This window comes from Peromyscus maniculatus, chromosome 10 (assembly GCF_049852395.1).
Source record: "Peromyscus maniculatus bairdii isolate BWxNUB_F1_BW_parent chromosome 10, HU_Pman_BW_mat_3.1, whole genome shotgun sequence".
Lineage (NCBI taxonomy): Eukaryota > Metazoa > Chordata > Mammalia > Rodentia > Cricetidae > Peromyscus > Peromyscus maniculatus.
The window spans coordinates 52,984,382-52,998,924 of NC_134861.1; the positions used below are offsets into that span (position 1 = coordinate 52,984,382).

Here is a 14,543-nt window from a genome sequence, read left to right on the forward strand (position 1 = left end):
ATATATAATGTGTACTTTGCCTAGTTGTGGTAATTTGCTTAATTATAACCTGTTAGATATTTAATATTATTGAGTAATTTAAGAGGTACTGAAAATCAGTGAAAGTACCAGATTGATAAATATGGATACAAATAATGAAGAAAAAGGACTAAGGTAGAAGATGAATCACCCTCTGTAAGTAATTGCTTTTTAAAAATTATGTCCTATATTTTTTAGATTATAATATGATTCTTCTCCCTTTTCCTATCCTCCCACCATACTCTTACAAATACATTTCCATACTCTCTTTAAATTAGTGGTCTCTTTTTTCATTAATTGTTGTAACATGCACATAAGTATGTGTGTATAAACATGTATTCCTAAATATAATCTTCTCAGTCTGTATAGTGTTATTTGTATGCACATGTTTTCAAGAGTGAACATTTGGTATTGGATAACTAATTTGTATGCTTTTCCCTGTAGAAGATGATTTCTCCTGCTCTCACCATGAGCTAGCTGTCTGTAGTTCTTAGGATTGAGACCTTCTGGTCTTTTTCTCATTCTCCTTGGCATGTCTATTGTTTGGGATTCAGCTCATGTTTAGGCAGTCATGTCAGTGAGACTTTCTGCATGTACCTTCTGACAATTTTATGAGACACACTATCACAGGCAACCCCCTGCTTCTGGTTCTTACAGCCATTCTACCACTGTTCTGCATTGTTCTCTTGACCTTAATTCCGGGATTATTTGTAACTGTAGTCATCTGGACTGGGGTCTTCAATTCTCCATTTTGATTGGTTATAGTTTTCTGTAATGGTCTCCTTCTATTGCAAAAAGAAGTCTCCCTGATGACGGGTGATGACTCCACTTATCTCTAAGGGCAAATATTTAACATATAGTAGGGGTTGTGTTGGTTTAGTAAAGTGGTGATTGCATGTTCTCCTCTAAGATTCCTGAGTTCACCAGCCTTGGGTAGTTATCCACGTTTTCAGTATCAGGTATTATTTCCTTCTTGTTGAGTGGGTCTTAAGTCCAATTTGAGAAATATTGGTTACAACCAAAGTATGCATGGCACCATTGCACCCGTAGGGTTATTTGGTGCCATGCTCAATGTTATTAATTGTTTGTAGCTGGTTAGGACGGTTGGTTGCTACTTTCATTTGGAACCCTGAATGCCACTTTCGGGTATGCTCACAAGCAGTCTGCAGGAAGAAAGCAATCAGGTTAGTACCAGCTCAGGAGCCCCTGGGTGCTCTTGCATGAACTACATAATGTCCTAAACAAATAGAGACACATGCAGTTCACTTCTGGGGGGAAACTGGGTATTCATGATCAGTTGTATTAGATTTTAACATAAAAATACATGATTTTCATTTGTCCCTCAGAGTTCTTGGGTGCAGATATAAAGCTGCAATTCACCAAGTGTGGAGAAGTGGGACTGTCAGAGGCACTGCTGTCACAAATAACATAGATTATTGTTATTCTCCCTGGAGAGCAGCTTTCTTTAAAAGGGAATCTGGAGTTTCTTCCCTCTGCTTCTGCCTCTTCCTCTCTGTCTCCTCTGTCTGTCTCTTTATTTCTCTTGATGTCTCTCTCTTTCCACTATTTCTTACACACACACACACACACACACACACACACACACACACACACACACACAGCTTAGCTTTTTGCCCTTCTGGAACACAGCAAGAAAGGCCTTGAATTTCTGAGTCTAAGGAACTATGAGAAAACTTTCTTCTATTTTAATCTCCTAATCAGACATAAGCTGTTTTACAAAATGGACAGTGCAAAGGGGAAGCAGCATATCTATTGTTTTTGTGATTTGTAATATCTATCAGCACATAAAAGTCAAAAGACTTCATCTGATGTGACATAGTATATATTGTTATATAATATATATAATGAATACATAACATATATAATATACACTATATACTGTCTCCATTGTTCTGTTTGTTCTTTATCATAATCTTGTACTCTAAACATGTCAGAATGAAATGAAAGTACTGCATTTTTTATAGGAATGGTGCCATTTATTATTTAGTTTATATCACTAACATCAAGTTGCCTAAGAAAGTTAGGAATTTAATTTTTGTGGTAACAAATTAATTACATGCTTGTAAAGCTAATCTTGACACATGAACTTATTCTTCATGAATGTTGGCATATTAGAAATATTTCTGTTCTATATTAAAACTGTATTATAAATAGAATTAATAAATAAGGTATATTTGTTTTTTGTAAGACATGATTATTACTGGCTCTGAAATTCATAAGATTATTATAACTAATAAATATAATCCACAATGACATATTTGATATGGCATGATTATTAAACACTTATCATTATAATTGATTGATATTGAGAATGCATAGACTTTATGCAGTAGCTTTCTATGCTCTACTTCAAGAAAAGGGGAATAGCTAGCATACATTGTGTAAGAGCATTGTCCTCCATATGGCTTCTGTATTCAAGCTCTTGGTGTGCAGCTGCTGTTTCTGTGTGGAAAGGCTGTGGGATCATCAAAAGATGCAGCCTCTAAAGATGATTGAAGTCATAGTAATTAAGTCTTGCAACTTTATTGTTTGGCCTTCTATCTAATTTCCCCTCTTCCTTACTGAAGCCACTCTGTGACTGGCCTCTTCACATTATTGCAGCCCCATCTTACCACAGTGTTAGGCTATATTTCTCTTAAGCTCGTCTTTCTATATGTTGCTCTTGTCAGTAACTTTTGTCACAGCAATAAAAATATGTATTATAATATGGTGTTTTCTTCTCAATTTACCCATGAACAAATCAAAAGCTAGAGAATTGTATAACAATCTATTCAATACAGAGGCAGCATTGACAAGTAGAAAATTAGAGACCCTAAATTGTCTTGCTTGAGTTCTGGGGCCCATGGCTATTATAATTAGTCTCTGAATTCCTCTTCAATCCTGTGTTTCTTATGAAATGAATTAGTATCTATGAAATTTTTATTAACAACTATGATAGCATTATATTTTTATTTGTCTGTTAAGTTAATGTTGTAGAATAACTATGACTTTGAACCCCATGTTACTGAATACCACATTTCACTCCTTGTCTGTATATACTTCTTTCACTTGTTCCTTCAAGAAACAAGTGTAATGAGCTTGCCTAGTATCAAGTAAGGATCGTTTTTTTTGTTTGTTTGTTTTTCATCTTGAAACCACAGTGCATTGATTTTATTCAAACCCCAGATATATGGCTTCATATTAGTAAATCAAGACACACTTTAGCCAGGTGGAGTGACCATCTCTTTAGGTGACCATATGCATGTCTTCTGAGCTATTCCTGTGCTACATATTTTTTAATGCACCATCTCTTGGTAGAAAATGAAGTTGATCCTTATTCATGTTTATTGGTGTTGATTGTCAACATGATAGAATCTAGAATCCCCTAAAAGTCAAGCCCCTTGGTGGACCTTTGAGAAGTTATTTTTATTGTCTTAGCCTATGGGAAAGTCTGTCAGGGATCCTGTTAACTATGTTGAAATAGAATGACTCATTTTCAATGTACATAGCATCACTGCCTAAACTGTAATCCTGGACAGAATAAAAAAGAAAAATGCATATGAGCACTAATGTTCATCTACTTATAATTCCTTATTATAGAAACAATGTGAGCAAAGCCTCAAAATCATACTGTTGTGACTTTCCATGGCATGTTGGACTCCACTCTCAAACTGTGATCAAAATAAACCCTTCCTTAAACTACTTTTTCAGAGTATGTTATTATCACAGCAACAGAAAAAATAACTAATAAGCTATTTAGTAGACTACCAAGTAGATTTCACAGGCAAATAGTTTTCTTATTTTGGAATATTTTGTATTATGTCACTGTAGTCTTCATCTGATTCTTACTTAACAGAACCACTATGGATCAGAGAAACACCATCCAAATGTATCTCCACTATAATTTCACCAAATCATCTCCATCTCTGAATCATATAAGTAATAGTCTTTGAATAGGAAAAGTCATTAAAACCCCACAAACTTGTATTACTCATATCTTAAAAGAATATTAGAGTAGAATAGTGTTATTAATCGACATAATAGTCATTAATAGATATAATTTTGTTGAATAAATTCCCATCAAGTTATTCAGTTAGAGTAAACTTTGGATCAGGAAAATCATCTGTAATATTTCTCAGGTGATAGGAGATAAGTATAAGAGATGGATCAGAGATCAATTATTCTGATAATGTAGCAAAAGAGGTGCATACAAGTTTTGGTATATCTACTCAATGCTGTTAACATCATTCTGAATAGTGTTAGTTCCAAGTAGTTCTATTAATTTTAACAAAACAATATTTTTTATAATAAAGACATATTTTTAATATTGCCTACATGTCAGTGTCTATTTGTAAAAGGTTTCCACAAGTTCACTAAATGTTATAAAGGAGCATTACTTCACTATAGACCAAAAAACCCTATTAATTTCAGATTCTTAATTTCAAAAAAGTTATCCAGGACAATTAAATAAATCCAGAAAGGACAATTAAAGGCACTAGTAAAGCTATAAAGAAAATGTGCTTATATTGATATTTGTACATTATCAGAGGCAATTTGTATGATTTTGATGACACAATAAAAATTGGTTTGGAGATTGGTAAAGTTCACTCAAGCTTATTGGATAGGTGCTAAATAGATAATTACATTCTTTGTTCTTCTATCTCTATCACAGCTTTTTAAAAACAGTATTATAACTCATCTCTTTTTTTCTATTTTTTTTTCATATAGCATTCAAATGCAAGACAAACATGTTCATCTTTAGCTCATCTTCTTGGCTTCTTTGTGAACAGTCATGGAAGTAGCAGGTCAAATGGGACTTATATTCAGTAATGCTATTTATTAAATGTCTCTATTAGTCTAGGATATCGCATGTTTACAAAAGGTGAGCAAGGGAATAAAGAACTATTTTGATGATGAAGTCAATACCAAAATCTGTTACTCTGTGTGTGTGTGTGTGTGTGTGTGTGTGTGTGTGTGTGTGTGTGTGTGTGTGTGTGAATGGTAGAGACGAGATTAGCATGTTCTTCTTTATAATACTGGACATGGGAAGATATTTTTATCAAACAATAACCAAGTTTACAATTCAGGATCAACAACTCAAGCTCTATAATTGGTTGTCAGATATGTCAGGCAACAAACTCCACTAGCATTCCAAGTAAGTCCCTCAGCTTATCTTTGTTATTTGTGCAATGATAGCAAGGAGGAAATTGTCAGTAGTGACTTCTGCATATATTATTACGGCTTCTGTGAAGAATAGCCACCTTTTTCTTTGACTGGTGCTTCACAGCTTCAGCAGTGCCCACTGTAATCACCTTGACACTCATCACCTTTGGTTTCTTATTCTTGTGTAATACAGTAGGATGTAAAAACTGAGCCACCTGATGAGCTAATTAGAGTTCCGAGGAGCTCAAATAACACTTGAGTTTTGTTTGTCTCTGATCCCCACTGGTTTTTGGCCCCAAAGTGGTTGAAGAGTCACAGATTATAATAGTGTATGCATCCAATCTCCTGTCTCCTATTTCTATAGCAGAGTTCAACTTGTTTTGCATCATCTACAAAGTGTTTCACTTTGCATGGAAATGTAAAATTGCAAATAAAAATAGAAAATCAATACTATCTATTATATTCTGTGCTATTTCACCTTTTGATAAAATATGGCTAGTGTGTTTAACATGACTTCTTTACAGAAATAATCACTCTTAAACCAGGCAACTACAAAAGATTTGTCAGTTAAATCTTATCTTCAATGTTAGAGCTTCTAACATTGCTTTGTAAAATATGGGTCACTTCTAAGTACAACTAATGCTCGTAAAAGGCCCTTAAGAAGTAGTCTGATTCTGAAACATTAAATGAGTAAGGGATAGCCCCAAAGGTCAGTAAAGAAAGATAAATTGGTTTCCATGTTTTCCTGTGTGTCAGTAACTTACTTAGGACATCCTTTTTTCTTCTGCATATTATTGAAAGCATAGGCTGTGAGTTTGTCTATTCAGTGCCCTATTGTGTCCCGAAGATACTGTTTGCCTCAAGTCCTCCTTGATAATCAGCTCTTACATCTTTCTACCCCTGATTTTGCAATGGTCCCTGTATATGGGAGATAGGTGTGATATAGACGTCACATTTCCATCGTCACATACTCTACACTTTACCAGTTGTGTTTCTCTGTTAACTACCATCCTCTGCACAGAGAAACTTCTCTGAGATCAAAAAGTTGCGCTATCTACATGTAGTGAGATGCAAATTTAGAGGGAAATTTGATACTGTATTCATTTAGCAAAATAATAGTAGTTTGCCTCCTGAGGCCAATAGGTTCTCCAGCAAATAGGTTACATCAGGCATATGTTTTATCTTGTGACATGGATGTTAAATATTACCACAAAGCAGTTGCTGACCCTCATAAGAGTTGTCCCCCCTCTGTCACCAAGGGCACATCATGCCATATTGGTCATTATTGAAGTTCACAAGTTTCACAGCCAAGCAAGACTGTCACTCATTGTCCCACCATCAGGCTGATAGTATTTCCTAATACTGTGAAAGCTAGCTAGGGGAGAAATCACTTCCTCATCACAACCAACTTAATTTTCCCATGTAATATAATCAATGTGTTTTGTACTCATAGTGTCGAGTATTTGGAGTAGCTGTAAATCCAGGGATCTAGAACTGAACCATTCCATTGGTGGAGAGGGGAAAGAAACATCTTACAAGAAGGGAAAGAGCCAAATACTCATATTTGAAGGGGAAAGGATGGATAAGGTGGAGGGAGGTGTGGTGAGGTGGATGGGAAGGTAAGACAGAGGAGGGGGTGAGGGAAGGATAACTGACCCTAAAGATGTTAGTGAAAGGCATAAATCTCTCTCTCTCTCTCTCTCTCTCTCTCTCTCTCTCTCTCTCTCTCTCTCTCTCTCTCTCTTTCTCTGTGTATGTGTGTGTGAGAGAGAGAGAGAGAGTTTAAAATGTTTAATTGTAGTGAGCCTACACATGGAATTTTACTCATCTTAGAAGCAATAATTTGCCAAATAAAGAGCTCAGAGCTAGATTGGGATTATTTCCCAGCAACACATATTCAGAAACGAACCAGAGAGCTCCCAAACCAATATTGGTTATTACCCTGACTCTTGAACTTTTAGTAATATTTTTAAAATGCAACTTAAAGGGAATCCTGTAACAAGGATAGTTAACCAAACTGTCTGAAGATATAAGTCTCACTGTTTATGGAACTGTGGGCTTAGTCTAATGTCTAGTCATGTGAAGATACCAATTTGAAAAGTAACCTAAAACCTATTTTCAAGAAATAATTAATGAACTTTTTCGATGTATTGGTCCTCATAATTTGACACAAAATGGTGCCTGTAAGCCGAGCGGTGGTGGCGCACGCCTTTAATCCCAGCACTCCAGCACTCGGGAGACAGAGCCAGGCGGATCTCTGTGAGTTCGAGGCCAGCCTGGACTACCAAGTGAGTTCCAGGAAAGGCGCAAAGCTACACAGAGAACCCCTATCACGAAAAACCAAAAAAAAAAAAAAAAAATGGTGCCTGTAATGCTTTATAAGGTAGTAGATGAAATAGCCTATTATTATTTTTTTCTCCTTCTTAGAGAAAGGGACACAGGGGGCATTATTAACCAGTCACTGGGAGGTAAAAAAGTTTGAAATTCTCAGTCTTTCTCCTCTTAGGCTAATTCAGGATGACAACCAGAAAGACTACTCCAAGTTCATTATCTTTCTATGGACCTTCTTGAAAGTCCATGTGCTACTTCATAATAAAGTGAATGTAATATTGTACAGTCATTTACCTTATGTTCAGATGTGTTCACAAAGCTGAGGAGTCATTTCTGGAACAGTTCCAGGGAGGTCACAAAACAAATATGGATTAAGTAGATGTTTTAGTTGCCACTTTCTCCTAGATCACAAAGATCTGAAGATAAATGTGACTCCTGGCCTTAGCAGAAGGAAAGAACTTATTGTTCAGCCCAAATTTAATCACTACACACTAAGTGAAGAATGACTGAATTTTGGAGAGTTGTCATGATACAAAAATAAGCGTCACAAACAATAATTCAGCTTCAAACAATGGGGCAGATATGTTTGCCAGTAAAATTTGCCAATGGAATAAGAAATACAAAATAAAGTCATGGAAAATATTTGACTCATGTCTACACATGGGTCCAGGGTTCTAATAATTGAATGACAGCAATTTACTGCTTAAATGGATTTTGAAAATGATAATAGCACAGCTTTTTTTTAGTATAAATATGGAGTAACTGGAAGATACTTGGAATTTTAAGCCAAATGACTGGATAGAAACCTCTGCTTCACCTTTAGTGTTCAATAGGGAATCAACCCCCCCCTTCATGTACCTGAAAAAATGAGGTGTCGGGGAAGTGAGACATAACTGATATACTTTAAGTGCATATTTTCAAATTATGAAATTCATCCAGTAAGACCCAAAAATGTGTTTTATTTCATGTACCTTTACTTTTTAATTAATAGTAATTAATTAAATTACATTTCCTTTGAATTATGATTTCCATTAAGCAGTAACTTTGCTGTTTTTCTGTTTTTCCTATGTGTATGAAAGTACCTGCCACGCAGTAGGTGGTCAGTGACAGAAATTGAGTATACAAATAATGAACAGATAGCAATAAAAGATGAGATATTTCATTATTTAAGCCCACCTTTCTATGTTTTTTTTTAATGTTTAAAAGTTAATGATTGTGAAATAACAGGAAAAAAACAGTAAGTTACACTAGGATGATTATCAGGATGAATATTATGTTTTCTTCCATGTTATGTTTTGATTTGTCTGATATACTTGACCTTATAGTGTGAATCTCTTGAAACTCCTCTAACATAGACAAATTAGTTTCTTTATCTTCACAAGTTTCAGTTCCAGTAGAAACTCCTTAATATGATTTCTTTTTTAAAAATCTTAGCTTTTGTTGGGCACTTAGACACATTGGCAAGCTAACTTCTTAAAATCTATTGCTTTGTGTGCACTTGTTATGCTAGAAGTTAAACCCTGCGCGTTTGAGTATGATTAGAATTCCTCCACCACTGAACTATCTCCCCAGCCCATGTAAAATCGATTAGAAAATGAAAATGAAACCAGGCATGGTTGGTTCACGCCTGTAATATAATCAGTTGAGACTGAGCCAGGAGAAAGGGCAGCTTTCAGACCAGCATGGGCTGTAGTATCAGTAAAGCAGAGACAGAAGATGGGGGGGAGAGCAGAGGGCAAAAGTTTGGGGGAGAAATTTAGGGAGAAAATGAATGTGTACCTGAAATGAGACACCCAACATACCAAACAAATTCAAAACCATATATAATTTAGAGATGCATTTTAGAAAGAAAATTTAAATGCCTTTTCACTGGCATTGAAAGGCAATGTCTCTTTCCTTCCTTCACTCTCCCATTTCCCAATTATCTAACTAGTATCTTGATTAAGTGTTCTGCATTGTTTTAGCAACTTTTTTCCTAAGATCAGATTTATATAGTTTCCTCCAAACATGCTTCATTCTTTTCCTCTATTAGATCCCCTTTCTAAAGTATGCCTGATAATTTCTCATTCCAATTAAACCACCCATATTTCTGAAGTCTCAAGGAGTGATAAGAGCAGAAGTCTAATGGGAAAAATAGAACATGAGATTCAAAAACTTCCTTATGTGTAACAAGAAAAAGAACTTCCTGTTCTCTGCAGTCATTAGAATGAACTGACAGTATCCCGTAGATTCACAATGCAATGGTAACCATGGGCATCTCCCAGAGGTCTGTGTGGGGATAGCAAAGAACTCTGAGAGTGTGAGATCACTTCCCATATGTTTTTTAACTTCTATATTTCTCTTTAATAAATTAATCATTCATGTAAAAGAATGAAGGGAAATTTTCATTTTTCATGCTTTTATCCTACCATAGTGTCCTCAAGGGAGTACTTTGTGGGAATCCGGGCTCCAGAGTACCTTTAAATTTTCTAGAAAGTATGATTAGCACACTCCATAAAAGACATACCACATTCTATTGTAACATAGGTTAGGCTGCAGGCAAAGAGCCATTTGCTTAACAGGCTGGGAGAAAAGAAAATAATTCAATTCATGGCATTTGGTATTCTCAAGTAGTGTTTTTCTGCTCTCTGTCTTCACTTGGAAGGCACTATTGCATCCCTATCTTGAATTCTGAATAGTAGAATGTTATACACTTTTGACTAAATTAGATTGAGTCAGTAGTCTATTTCTAGATACAATTCAATAACTGTTTTCTGACCATAACAACACATCTTAAAGCATCACAATGTGAGTTTATCACTTTTGTTATATAGTTTTAATCAGTGTCACAAGCCAACTGTTATGCTAGAATAAATTTAGATCTATAGAATAAACAACACCAAAACATAGAGATAAGATTGACATGAATAAGAAAGTTGTAATAACATACACAGAAGTGTAAGAGAAAAATATATTATGTATACTTTATTTAGCACAGAAGACAGGAGGAAATTGTTACCATTTTTTTTATTTAATGCATCTACAGAATAAGTATCCTTGAAAATATATGTATTTTATTTTTTGTAACTAATCCGTATCATCAAGGCCATAACAGCATTTTAATTAACCATTTAAGATAATACTCTACTGAGTTCAGAGAAGTGAGTTTCATTCCAATAAGTCACTGCATGCTAATTTCTTTTTGTGATGGAAAAAAATGGCCTTTTACTTAACTGAATTACCTGTGAATAAAAAAGCCAGTAACATGTTAGCCTAGAGAGGAAATGGGAGGTCAGTGAAAAGTCAGAGAAAGTATCTTGTTTATATAAGAATCCTAGAACTTCAAAGTATGATTTAAAAAAAGAAATGGCTGTGATACTTTGGAGTAAAAGCCTACAAATTTTCATAGAAGAGAGATCACATGACAGTGATCATTTAGGAAGTAAATAAAAAGAGACTAGACAAAAAAGGAAATGTGGGATTTTTAGTCCTATGTGTAGACTGAAAACATTGATTAAAAAATTGTGCTCACGTCTTCAAAGAGAGATGCTAAAAGTGTATGTGATCTTTAATTTTTCTTTTGATCATTGATATGCTTCTTATATTGGATTCATGAATATTAAAATATATAAACCTGAGAATGGATGTGATGGGATAAAATATGAATGTGGATCCAAGCAACAGAGATTGATATGTGAAGTATATACCAGAATATATTCTTTTCTCAACTTAGTTTTAAATTTCATGTGAACATTTAAGAATCCTTTAACTGTAGCTAAAAGAAAATCAGAAGTGGTGTGATGATTAGTGGAAGCTTGTGAATTCATAGAATATTTGACTGATTAATAAGAATATTTGGAGTTAGGCTCTGTGAACAAAGAGAAAAATAGATAATGAAATGATATGGAAATGTTATTAGAAGTGAGAATAAGAGATGCATAAGGATATTCTAACTTCGATAATTTACTACACGAAAATAACCTAAAGCATATGAAGGATGAATCAGAGTATCACAAAATTTGGATTCAAAACTATTTTTTTGAAATATATATAAGTATTAGAATTTGCATCTTTTTTTTTTTTTTTGGTTTTTCAAGACAGGGTTTCTCTGTGTAGCTTTGCACCTTTCCTGGGACTCACTTGGTAGTCCAGGCTGGCCTCGAACTCACAGAGATCCGCCTGCCTCTGCCTCTCGAGTGCTGGGATTAAAGGGGTGCGCCACCACTGCCTGGCTAGAATTTGCATCTTGATGACGCAACAAATTCGGGCTTGATTGTATTATAATCCATACTTCTTGGTCAAATTGTTTTGCACATGTAAACACAGGCTTGCATGCACATGTTCATGGTGGAAAAGTTGTGTACATTTAGTATCAAATACATGATATGGGCTAAGAAAGAAATAATGCTTTTTTTCAGGATTCTTAATATAATATGCAGCAAAGTGTGATATTTTAAAATATTTAGTGTATTTTAAAGTCTGCCAAAAAATCTTGAAATGCTCTATTATGAAACAAACAAACAAATTATTAAAATAACTAGGTCTGGAAGAAGATATTGTTTCCCTAATGGTAGCAGGGCAGTGCTAGGTCACAGGCAAGATCATATCTTTAATTCTACTGCTAAACTTATAACTTATGGTGCAGTACATTTAAAAAGTTGAAACTGAGGAGTCAAGGCTCATCTTGGTATTGGAAAAAGAAGTATATGACTAAACATATATAGTAAGTTAAGGAGTAAATAGTGATGGTGTAGTGGCTAGTTTTATGTCACCTTACCACAACTGGAGTCATTTGAGAGAAGGGACCATCAATTAAGAAAATCCCTCCAAGAAGGTCAGGTTGTAGGCAAACCTATAGGGCAGTTTCTTAATTAGTGATTGAAAGAGTAGGGCCCAGTCGTTTGTGGATAAACCCATCGCTGAGCTGGTGAACCTGGGTTCTATGAGAAAGCAAATTGGAGGCCAGGTCAGTAAGTAGCACTCCTCTATGGCCCTGACTTCACCCAGTGATGAACAGTGATGTGCAAGTGTAAGCCAAATACAAATACAAATTCCTCACCAAGTTGCTTTGGTTATGGTGTTTCATCACAACAATAGTGACCCTAACTAAGTCGGGTGGGGAAATGTTACAAATACTGTAGAGCTAACTGATGTTTGGCCTACCTTCAACACATCCCTATATGAAATATACTCAGGCATGTAATAATTTTAAAACATACCTGTGTTTTAAAACACATAGCAAAGTAATAATATTTCTTATTTTTAGTAGATAAAGTGAGGTTTATTTAATGAATAAATAATAAATCTAGTGTATTGTGACTCAGGGAATGCTACAGAAAATGATATCTTTACCTCCTCTACCATTTGTCTCCCTTTTCTACCTCTATTATTTTAACAATATGTTATTAATTCTTGGCAATTTAACTCGATATGTTTTCAAGAAATTGACTCACCTCCACCAATTCCTCCCATAATCACCACTCCTTCCCATCCAATTTTAATCTCTCCTTCCTCCCTCTCTCCCTCTCTCCCTCTCTCCCTCCCTCCCTCCCTCCCTCCTTCCCTCCCTTCCTCCCTCCCTCCCCCCCCCCTCTCCTTTTCCTCTATCAAGTACATTTATGTTGCCCAGCTAGTCTTGGGTTTGATGTCTGCCTGATTGATGTACCAGGGATAACATGATTAAAGAAACCTGAAGCTATTAAATGCCTATGGCTCCTTAACTCCTAGTGGGATTTTGTCCTCATGCCCTATTCTTGTCTCCATCCTGAGAGTAGTTTGGCTGGAAGTTATACAGGTCTTTTGCATGGTGTCATTATTGTTATAATTTTAAACGTGCAACTGCTAGTTTCTGGAAAACAATTTATCTTTGATGTTGTGGACCACTTCTGGATCTTAGAAACTTTCCAACCCCTCTTTGAGAAAATCCTTTAGACATGGAGTAGAAATGTGATTTAGAGTTGCACACTCTATAGTCTCCAAGTTCTTTTATCCTCTGAACACTGACCAGTTTGAGGATTCTCAGTTTGCAGTCACATAGTGTAAGGAGACTCTTCTGTGAGATTTGAGATATGCTCTGCCTACTGGTACAACTGCAAATCATTAGGAGTCATTATAAAACTGTGTCCATTAAGCATAATGAAAGTATTGAGTTCTCTCCACTGGCCTATGACCTGTATAGTATAGGTTCTTAATTCCTTTATTGATGCTAGGTATGGGCTCCATTTTTGTCTAACTCAGATAACAAGGGTACACACATACAACCAGGAACAGAATTGGATGAAAAATGAAGCACTCTGCTTGGAAATGAAATTTGCTAGAGATTAATTAAAATAATGACTTATGGCTTTCCAGAAGCACAATGACCTTAAAAATAAAGAGTCAGAAATCAAAGAGAAGTATACAAGGTTGACACCACTCAGAAAAGAAGGAGGCCAGTGACTGAAATACAGCTGGAAACACAGACCTTCAATGTTCCAAGTAAACACTTGCACAGTTATTGACCCAGTGTTTGCTTTCTTCTGCCAGCCCAACTCAACAATTTTCTAAAAGAGAGACAAAATAAAACAGTTGGCATGGGAACTTGGCCTAGCATTCAAGTAGGATGCTATACGAGCAAACAACCACCTATCTGAAAGGAAATTAACTGGCAGCTCACTGAATCATTCCACACACTTAAGTATTATACATTTTATATTTAATGCCTATGATTCTTCTGAGAATTGTCTTTGGAAATGGGGTAAAGGCATCATTTAGCTGAACAACATATCCCAGAAATAGGAAGGCCATGGGTTATGTATTCAACTGCAGCAGTTTATTTAAAATAAATGCCAAGAATGGAAATTTTCAGGTTGAGAACTGTAGAGTATTAGTATTTGCTGGATATAATGCAGTGCCATCATCTTCCACTGAGCAGCCTGGAGTGTGTCCTATTGTATCCCTGTGGGCCTGCTCATTTCTGAAATTTGAGGAACGCCTTTGTGTACTGAAGCACCAAAGGGCAGATGCACTTTTCTAACAAGTGGTGTGTACTTCAGATGCTCTGCAGGAAACAG

General features: G+C 35.6%; 1 long non-coding RNA gene across 1 annotated transcript in view; it reads right to left on the reverse strand.

The window, feature by feature from the left end:
* Window positions 1-14,035, reverse strand: part of LOC143267520 (uncharacterized) — a 29,103-nt gene extending 15,068 nt beyond the window's left edge. The window contains exon 1 of the long non-coding RNA XR_013042657.1: window positions 13,955-14,035. This is a non-coding gene — a long non-coding RNA (uncharacterized LOC143267520). The remainder of the gene's footprint in view (window positions 1-13,954) is intronic.
* Between the last annotated feature and the right edge of the window lie 508 nt (window positions 14,036-14,543).